Source organism: Gigantopelta aegis, chromosome 11 (assembly GCF_016097555.1).
Source record: "Gigantopelta aegis isolate Gae_Host chromosome 11, Gae_host_genome, whole genome shotgun sequence".
NCBI classification, from domain to species: domain Eukaryota; kingdom Metazoa; phylum Mollusca; class Gastropoda; order Neomphalida; family Peltospiridae; genus Gigantopelta; species Gigantopelta aegis.
This window is the reverse complement of record NC_054709.1, coordinates 14,394,543-14,404,249: the sequence shown is the minus strand read 5'-3', so window position 1 is coordinate 14,404,249 and position 9,707 is coordinate 14,394,543.

Sequence of the window (9,707 nt, the reverse complement as noted above, 5' to 3'; positions counted from 1 at the left end):
CTAAACAAGAAAATATATTTAATATGTAAGTTTAATCGTAGAAATATTGTATTAGTCGGAAATATCTTACAATGCAGCAAACTCGGGAATGTCCCTTTAATGGACAACCTATTCGGACCGGTACTACAGCCAGATGCGGTCATATAGCAAAAAACTGAGAAGGAAATGTTCTCAATTTTGGAGTGAAAATAAATGCCTATATAATGTATGTTCGCAATGGTGTATGTTGTTAGTGTCAACGAGAACCCGTTCTATTGGCAATCTTCATTTGAAGTTGGGCAATTTAACATGGGTTTCAATGGCATATGACATATGTGTAGTGAGACCTACGTTGGCAAACTTTTGTACCCTACCCTTTTGTTGCTAAAGCAATAAAAGAAGTTTTCAATCAATCAAATTTATTTATTTATTATTTATTATTAAATGATGCCTGAAGACTGGCTCTAATGAAAAATTAAACAAATATTGAGCCTAAAATTAAGAAGGATGCAATAAAAAAATTAATATATGCACGGGGTCAGGATTAATTAACAATATTAACGGCGTTATCCGACTGTGTTGTAAGGGTTATAAAAGGTGTTACTAAGGGAGATAACTAGTAAGTTGGCAAACTTGTTGCCGATCCTTTTTCGCTAAAGCAATAAAAAAAGTTTTCAATCAATCAAATCTATTTATTTATTATTAAAGGATGTCTGAAGACTGGCTCTAATAAAAAAATTAAACAAATATTGAGCTTAAAATTAAGAATGATGCAATAATATGTGTGTGTGTGTGTGTGTGTGTGTGTGTGTGTGTGTGTGTGTGTGTGTGTGTGTGTGTGTGTGTGTGCACGGGGTCAGGATTAAGTAACAATATTAACGGCGTAATCTGGTTAGGACGTAAGAGGTAAAAAAAGAAAAAGAAAAAAGAAAGAGGTCTTACTAAGGGAGAGAACTTTTCGAAAGTTACTCTGCGCATCCCGGAGGCGTGTTTACAGAGTACCGTATTGGACGCCCACTGGAAGGTAATGTAGTCGTTGACCGAGTTCCATTCGCTTTCAAAAACGCCGATCCAGTCTCTGGGAGTCTGTTCCAGATTGACACCCATCTTGTAGCCAATGGAAAACTTCTGTTCGGGATAGTATCGCTTCCGCACGTGATCAAACGTCACCAACTCTTTTGTGGGGTTTATTGTTTCGATCTCGAGGTCACTTCCGCTCATGATGGAAGCCATGTCCTAGTGATAAGAGACAAAATTAAGACAGGAATAGAAAGTACAAAAGAGGATATTGTTTATGTATTAAACATTAAAATAGATGTCAAAGAAAAAGAAAGTCAAATGCGTAGGCTCAATATCTGAAAGAGGGGAGTGTGGGCAGAAGCCTGATTTTAAAATAGTTATATACTGGGGTACCACGATATTGCGGTATTTAACTATTTGGAAGAAACAAAGAAATGTACTTAAACATATGAAGGTTGCAATTTTTGCTATATCTGCATCATGTCCATGCTACTGTGTTGACAAATAAATGCAGTTCTAACATTAAAACAGTTGATGGAAGTACACCATAGCACTGGCTTCCGTTCAAGGGAGGTTACCACGATATCGCGGTAAATCGCAAACTTTACAATACGGTGGACCGCACGGGTCAAAAATGGCTCTTTTTGTACACAAATTTGTAGTAATGTCTAGTAAACAAACTTCAACTCAATAACGAAGAAAAGTCAACTTAAAACGTTTCGTTTTTTAACTAGTAAAATATTTATATTTTCCAATGAAAAAGTCGGTAATAATAATTATTATTATTATGCAAGACAGTGTAGGCATTTAAAAACACTACCAAGTCATATTAGTAAGATTCAACAGTTATATAGTCAATATTTATCGAGTAAAACCAAGAATAGAACATATTAAAAGTTATGTGTTTTGTTTAAATTGGTACCAGCCTCGGTGGCGTCGTGGTTAGGTCATCAGTCTACAGGCTGGTAGGTACTGGGTTCGGATCCCAGTCGAGGCATGGGATTTTTAATCCAGATACTGACTCCAAACCCTGAGTGAGTGCTCCGCAAGACTCGATGGATAGGTGTAATCCACTTGCACCGACCAGTGATCCATAGCTGGTTTAGCAAAGGCCATGGTTTGTGCTATCCTGCCTGTGGGAAGCGCAAATAAAAGATCGGAAAGAGTAGCCCATGTAGTGGCGACAGCGGGTTTTCTCTCAAAATCTGTGTGGTCCTTAGCCATATGTCTGACGCCATATAACCGTAAATAAAATGTGTTGAGTGCGTCGTTAAATAAAACATTTCTTTCCTCTTTTTTTGTTGTTTAAATTGCCAATAAATATAGGCATGGCTCTTAAATGTTTCCATACTTTTCTAGAGGTCGCGCGTTCTAAATATAGTAAATCTGTGACCGTATATAGCCTTGTTTTGATTGTCAACAACCAGACGAAGGTCGGAGAGCTGTCAGAGCAGAATTGTATGCGTGTATTGTAAGTACTGGGGCTATTCATAAGCATGGGGGTGTCAGTAAAATCACACTCTCTGTTATTTTATGACTCAACAGTTAAACTAGGAATACTATGACATTTCTTCAAATTTGTTAATGGGCAAAACAATGTTGTCTATCATCACATTTCTAATAATAAACGTGCCATCGCGTGCTAAACCATATAAATGATTAAAAAACAAATGTTTATTTAACGACGCACTCAACACATTTTATTTACGGTTATATGGCGTCAGACATATGGTTAAGGACCACACAGATTTTGAGAGGAAACCTTTGTCGCCACTATATGGGCTACTCTTCCGATTAGCAGTAAGGGATCTTTTATTTGCGCTTCCCACAGGCAGGATAGCACAAACCATGGCCTTTGTTGAACCAGTTATGGATAACTGGTCGGTGCAAGTGGTTTACACCTACCCACTGAGCCTTGCGGAGCACTCACTCATGGTTTGGAGTCGTATCTGGATTAAAAATCCCATGCCTCGACTGGGATCCGAACCCAGTACCTACCAGCCGTATAAATGTAAATGCCGCGATATCGTGGAACCCGCGATATCGTGAGCAAGGAGTATACTTGTAGAGTCGGACAAAATAAATAAATAAATAGAGGGACGGATCAGAGGTGTGTGTTTACACGTCGGACGAAATTATCGATATCTATATAAAAATAAAAATAAAATAATAATAATAATAAATAAATAAATTATTTATTTATTTATTTATTTATATATTTATTTTATTATTATTTTTTGTTTACATTACAGGGGTGGGAATTCTCCTCGGATCATCTGTTTTCCTCTCATGGAACATTGCGTTTCCTCGCATTTTAATCTCGTGTCAGATGGCACAGATTTTAACCTAGAATTTCCGCGACCCCTCTAGATTTCCTCTTTTTTTACAGTTCACCAATTCCCACCCCTGATATTAGCTTAGAGGTTCTATGTCAAAGTTGCATTATGGTGGGGAAAGTATGTCAATGTATTAACTTTTGCTTTGAAATTTTAACATTATTTTGTTTAACGACACAACTAGAACACATTGATTGGTAATTCTAACATAATCTAACACAACATTTTTTTTTCATTAGCAGCAAGGGATATTTTATATGCACCATCCCACAGACAGGATAGCACAAACCACGGCCTATATATGCCAGTCGTGACCTTCATCTATATGCCCATAAAAATTACAACGAAATAATTTAATTTATTGGTAGTTTTCTTCTCTTTTTTTTTTTTTTTTTTTAAGCATTTTATTAGAGAGTCTTTAGAAGACATTTCTCGCTCCAGCCAGTGCACCACGACTGGTACATCAAAGGCCGTGGTATGTGCTATCCTGTCTATGGGATGGTGCATATAAAAGACCCCTTGCTGATAATCGAAAAGAGTAGCCCATGAAGAAGCGACAGCGGGTTTCCTCCCTCAATATATGTGTGGTCCTCAACCATATGTCCGACGTCATATAACCGTAAATAAAATGTGTTGAGTGCGTCATTAAATAAAACATTTCCTTCCTTCTTCCTTCTTTGGAAGACGAAACGGAATTGGACGTGTTCATTTGAGACAAACACTCAGTAAAATATGCCTGGAAGAAGATGTTACCCATTAGCGACAAGTTTGCTGTCTGCCTAACTCATCGGTTTCTGACGGCCGAAGGGACAGGACGTAACCCAGTAGGAAAGCGTTCGCCTGACGCGTGGTCGGTATAGGATCGATCCCCGTTAGTGGGCCCATTTGGGCTATTTCTCGTTCCAGTCAGTGCACCACGACTGGTATATCAAAGGTCGTGGTATGTGCTATCCTGTCTGTGGGATGGTGCTTATAAACGATCCCTTGCTACTAATGTCAAAATGTAGCGGGTTTTCTCTATGACTATGTCAAAATTATCAAATTTTGACATCCACTAGCCGATGATTAATTAATCAAATTGTTCTAGGTTTGTCGTTAAATAAAATAAACTCATTTGAGGCAAATACTCCGTAATTTATGCCAGGAATATGTTACCGATCAGCGACAAGTTTGCCGTCTGCCCAACTCATCTGTCTCTGACGGCCGATTTCATAAGATTTGATAAAACAGGAATGTAGTTGTACTGAACGCAGGGCTCGAACTTAAGAATTTGTTTCCCACGGCAATTTTTAAAAGAATTGCAAAGGGTTAAACAGTCTACCGACGGCAATTTTGAGTCTGCCTAAGGCAATTTTTTTAAAAGTGACATTTGCAGAAAATAAACCTGACTGAAAGGCTATCTTGTTATTTGTAGACATCTTTTAAATGTGCAAATGTTAAATATTGGCAGATAATGTACACCAGGTGTATACATTTCGCCATTGTTGAGGAGCTTTACCGACGGCACAAAAGTGCCATCGATGATGCACTCTACCTACGGCGATTTATATCCAACGACGGCAATTGCCGTCGGTGCCGCCGTTAAGTTCGAGCCCTGCTGGACGGTTTGTAAACACATTGTCCGAGTTCTCTGACCGCAAAGCTAGCGACACGTATACATGTCCGTAAACTGATCCGTTTATCGCATACGTTAAAGGGATCCGACAAACCATGACGTATATATCCGAAATCATGTCCGTCAAAGCAAGGATTACGGAGGACAACTCTCAAGATTCCCACACAACTTAACACCAATATTACCTTGTGAAAACTGATTTTATTATGGTCTGAACCACAGGAATACATAAAACATGCAAGTACACAAAGTAAACTGGTCTCATAAGGTCTGATGTTTGACCTCAGGTCAGAGAACCTCACACGGTGCTAAGTGTGCGTATTCACAGTTAAATGGTAACAATTCCCCAGTCACTGTTAATCCCAGCACCAAGCATAAGCGTATGAGACAGAGGAAATCCTTGAATTCGGGCAAAAATAATAGAGAAATTCGGGGAAAATTAGCTGGCCTGAACACTTTTCTTAACTCTACTATGTGATTTTTCATTATTCTATCCAAAATATTAGTTGTAACCCATGTAAAAATGCTTGAAGATTCGTTTGCAACTCTATATAGCTGTTTGGCAGTAATTCTGATATGAATAAACGTTGTAATCCAGATTCGGGCACTTTTGTTTAATTCGGGCAAAAATCAGCCTGCTCCCCTACAAAAATGGGAGCCCGGCCGTACGCCTATGGCAACAAGACTAGAATACTACACTTTCTTAATACAGGGTCTTTCTCAATATGACGTCATAAGATAGAAATCCTTGCTCTGTTAACGGTACGTAAACGGAGCATTTTCCAACATTGTCTAAAACGTGCGATAATCGAATCCGACAAATAAACGTTACGGACATATGTGTCAGTCTTCATAAAAATCATTGGTTTGAAATAATCCGTTATCGGATGTGTTTAACGGACGATAAACGGATGCAGTAAACGGATCGTTAACGGATATATGTACGTGAACGGAGCATTTTCCAAAATTGTCCGAAATGTGCGATAATCGGATCCGACAAATAAACGCTCCAGACATATTATGTGTCGGTCTTAATTAAAAACCGAGTGCTCGCTTGAGGTGCTTGCGTCACAGGATCGAACCACCTCGGTGGATCCATTCAGCTGATTGTTTTTTCCTCGTTCCAACCAGTGAACCACAACTGGACAAAGGCCGTGGTATGTGTTTTCCTGTCTGTGGGAAAGTGCATATAAAAGTCCCTTGCTGCATTAAGAAAATATAGCGGGTTTCCTCTGATGACTACGAGTCAGAAGTATCAAATGTTTGACATCCAACAGCCGATGATTAATTAATCAACGTGCTCCAGTGGTGTCGTTAAACAAAACAAACAAAAAAGCATTAAAAAGCATTGGTTCGAAATCAACTGCTATCGGATGCGTTTTACGGACAATAAACGGATGTGATAAACGGATCGTTAACGGATATATGTCATTAGCTTTGCGGTCAGAGTACTCAGACTAGTAAACACATTACAATCTCAACATTCTCGAGTTATTTATGCAAAAAGTATGTGTAAGATCGATTAATTTCTAGAAATTTATTTTAAAAAAAAAAACACAGGTACAAATTAGCGAACTTAGGAGCTACCATTCCGTGCAGCATACAGTAGGCCTATACCTTTACCAGGTTTCGTACACGGGTTCCGGCCTTAGTGGTGTCGTGGTTAAGCTATCGGAAATAAGGCTGATAGGCACAGGGTTCTCAGCCTGGTACAGGCTCCCATCCAGGGCGATTTTTAACAACACAATGGGTGGGTGTGAGACCAGTACACCCTCTTCTCTCTCACTAACCAACTAACAACTAACCCACTGTCCTGGACAGACAGCCAAGATATCTGAGGTGTGTGTGTGCGCGCGTGCGTGCGTGCGTGCGTGTGAATGTGAGTGTGTGCCCTGGACAGCGTGATTGAACCTTAAATTTTGTATATAAGCACGAAAATATGTTGAAATGAAAGAAATGTTGAAAATGTACACGGGCGTTTGGGTCCTGATTGGAGTTTCTGAGTGTTTATTTAGTACCAGTCGATGGAACACTCATGCGTGCTATGCCAAATGTTTTGTTTAACGACGCCACTAGAGCACATTGATATATTAATCATCGTCTATTGGATGTTAAATATTTGGTAATTTTGACGTATAGTCTTAGAGAGGAAACCCGCTACATTTTTCCATTAGTAGTAAAGAATATTTTATATGCGCCATCCCATAGATAGGATAACACATACCACGGACTTTGGTATACCAGTCGCGGTGCACTGGCTGGAATGAGAAATAGCCCAATGGGTCCACCGACGGGGATTGATCTCAGACCGACCGCGCATCAGGCGAGGGTTTTACCACTGGGTTACGTCCTGCCCCACCTTAATCACAAAAGACTAGTGATGTGTTTTCCACGAAATGCTATGATGAATGTGATATGAACAATGTTCCATAATTGTATGGCATGATTAACCGGCTCAGGTAGAAAGATTATCATTCAAGGAATCCACCAGTATAGGTTTTGTGGTGTAAATTACTTCTTTCGTTGTCAGGTCAGGTCAGATCATAGGGCTTTACGTGCACATTCAGAGCAAGCTGTTGTAGCGCACGCCTATCCTGGGCACAAGAGCCGGCCTTGGCTGGCTCCTCTGTCCAGGATAGGAAAGGTGGGGATGGGAAGGAGAAGAGACCGCCTGCACTGGCAGGTGTAAGGGAACACCAGCAGCCCGACCGTGGTCGGTAACAGGCGGGTGGGTGGTTAGTGGTGCTATGGAATTTTGAAGGAGCAAAAAATGCCAAAAAGAAACGGTGCGCAATTTTGATTAAGGAAATTTGGCGCAATTTTGAGCGCTCGGTGAAAAAGAGAAAGATCAAGAGCTAACATAGGTTTTGATTTTAATGAGTCGAGAGTAGCTCGTTAATTAGACCTATTTGATGCTGGGGTGTCTCCCTAGGTTGTCCATAGGGCCTGACCGCTTTTGGTCGTGGCATGAGAACCCAGGGGAGACTTAAGTTGTCGGGGCTTTTAGCGAGTGGGGGTCTGTGTTTGATCGAGCTTAGACTAGTTTCCGATCCTTACTTAATGTATATATTGTAGACTATATATAGACGAACTCGAACGCCCGTGGTTCCTTATTGATCCCATGCCCATTTTCTTTATCTTTAACTTCCCTTTTAAAATATTTTGATACAGTTTTTTTTTGTTTTTTTAAATTACTATTTGAAAAAGTAGCAACAAACATCTACACAAAAAAACAAGTGCCAAATAAACTTTTCATAACATAAAATTGAAAAATACTCACTTCTGTTAATAAGCCTTGAAGGCAGTGTTATCGCCTGTGGCGAATCCCTATATATGACGTAATAAACACGTGACGTCAAAAGATTGTTCTCAATGTATTACGGAAATAGGCGAGAGGCTCCGATTGCATAATTAGACAGATGTCCGTGTTTTTCTGTCTGATCACATTCATTTATTATAGAATTTAAAGCCAGTCGAACACCATGGATGTGATAGGATAGAATATAATAAAAATTATTTATTGGTGTTCGCCATCGTTTATCCTCTTAGCTTGGACACTGTGACTTGATAGATACATATATGTAATATATTTGTCCGTTTGCCAAAAAAAAAAAAGAAAAAAACGTCTGCGAAAGAAGAATAAAGTTAAAGTGTGTTTTGTTTAACCAGGGCCGTAGCTAGCGGGAGGGGGGGGGGGGGGGGGGGCAAGGAAAATTATCTTCTTAACTGTTTAAGGAGTTTTACACTATTAACTACTCAGTTGCCCACCCCCCCCCCCCCCCCCCAACAAAAAATCCTAGCTACGGCCCTGTTAACGACACCACTGGAGCACATTGATTAATTAATCATCGGCTATTGGATGTCAAACATTGGGTAATTCTTCTTCTTTTTTCTAATGCAGCAAGGGATCTTTTATATGCACTTTCCCACAAACAGGAAAGCACATACCACGACATTTTGCAAAAGAAGAATAGAGTTAACTTTTGTTTCGTTTAACAACACCACTAGTTCGCGTTATTGGGTGGTAATGTTGACATATTATAGTTTTAGAGAGGAAACCCGCTACATAATTTTCCATTAGCAGCAATAGATATTTTATATGCATTATCCCATAGACATGCTAGCACATACCACAGCTTTTAATATACTAGTTGTGGTTCAGTGGCTGGAACGAGAAATAGTCCAGTGGGCTATTCAGACTGACCGCGCATCAGACGACCACTTTACCACTGCGCTACGTCCCGCTCCTGTACTACTACTACTACTACTACTACTGCTGCTGCTGCTGCTGCTGCTACTGCTACTGCTGCTGCTGCTGTTGCTGCTACTACTACTACTACTACTACTACTACTACTACTGATACTGATACTGCTACTAATACATACAACTATAGCAAGAAATAAATAAATAAAATAAATAAATAAATAAATAAATGGAACTTGAATTATCATCGGTAGCAGCAGCCGCATCATTGATTATTTTATTAATATATACATAAAAAAGTATACCTAAATAATGTTTATTTATTTCTTTGTTTTGTTTTTTTTCACCATGAAAGGATGTTTACGATTGATTGCAGGTCTACTCCACCCAACCCCACCCTCACAGACATGACGGTAGCAAGCAAAATAATATATGGTCCGAAATATCAGGATTATTGTGTGAACCTTATGGAATCGGCTTGTGGTGAACTCGTATGGAAAACTTACTCGTATGAGGAAAAAGGCAGTGAACTCGTATGGAAATCCACAAGTGA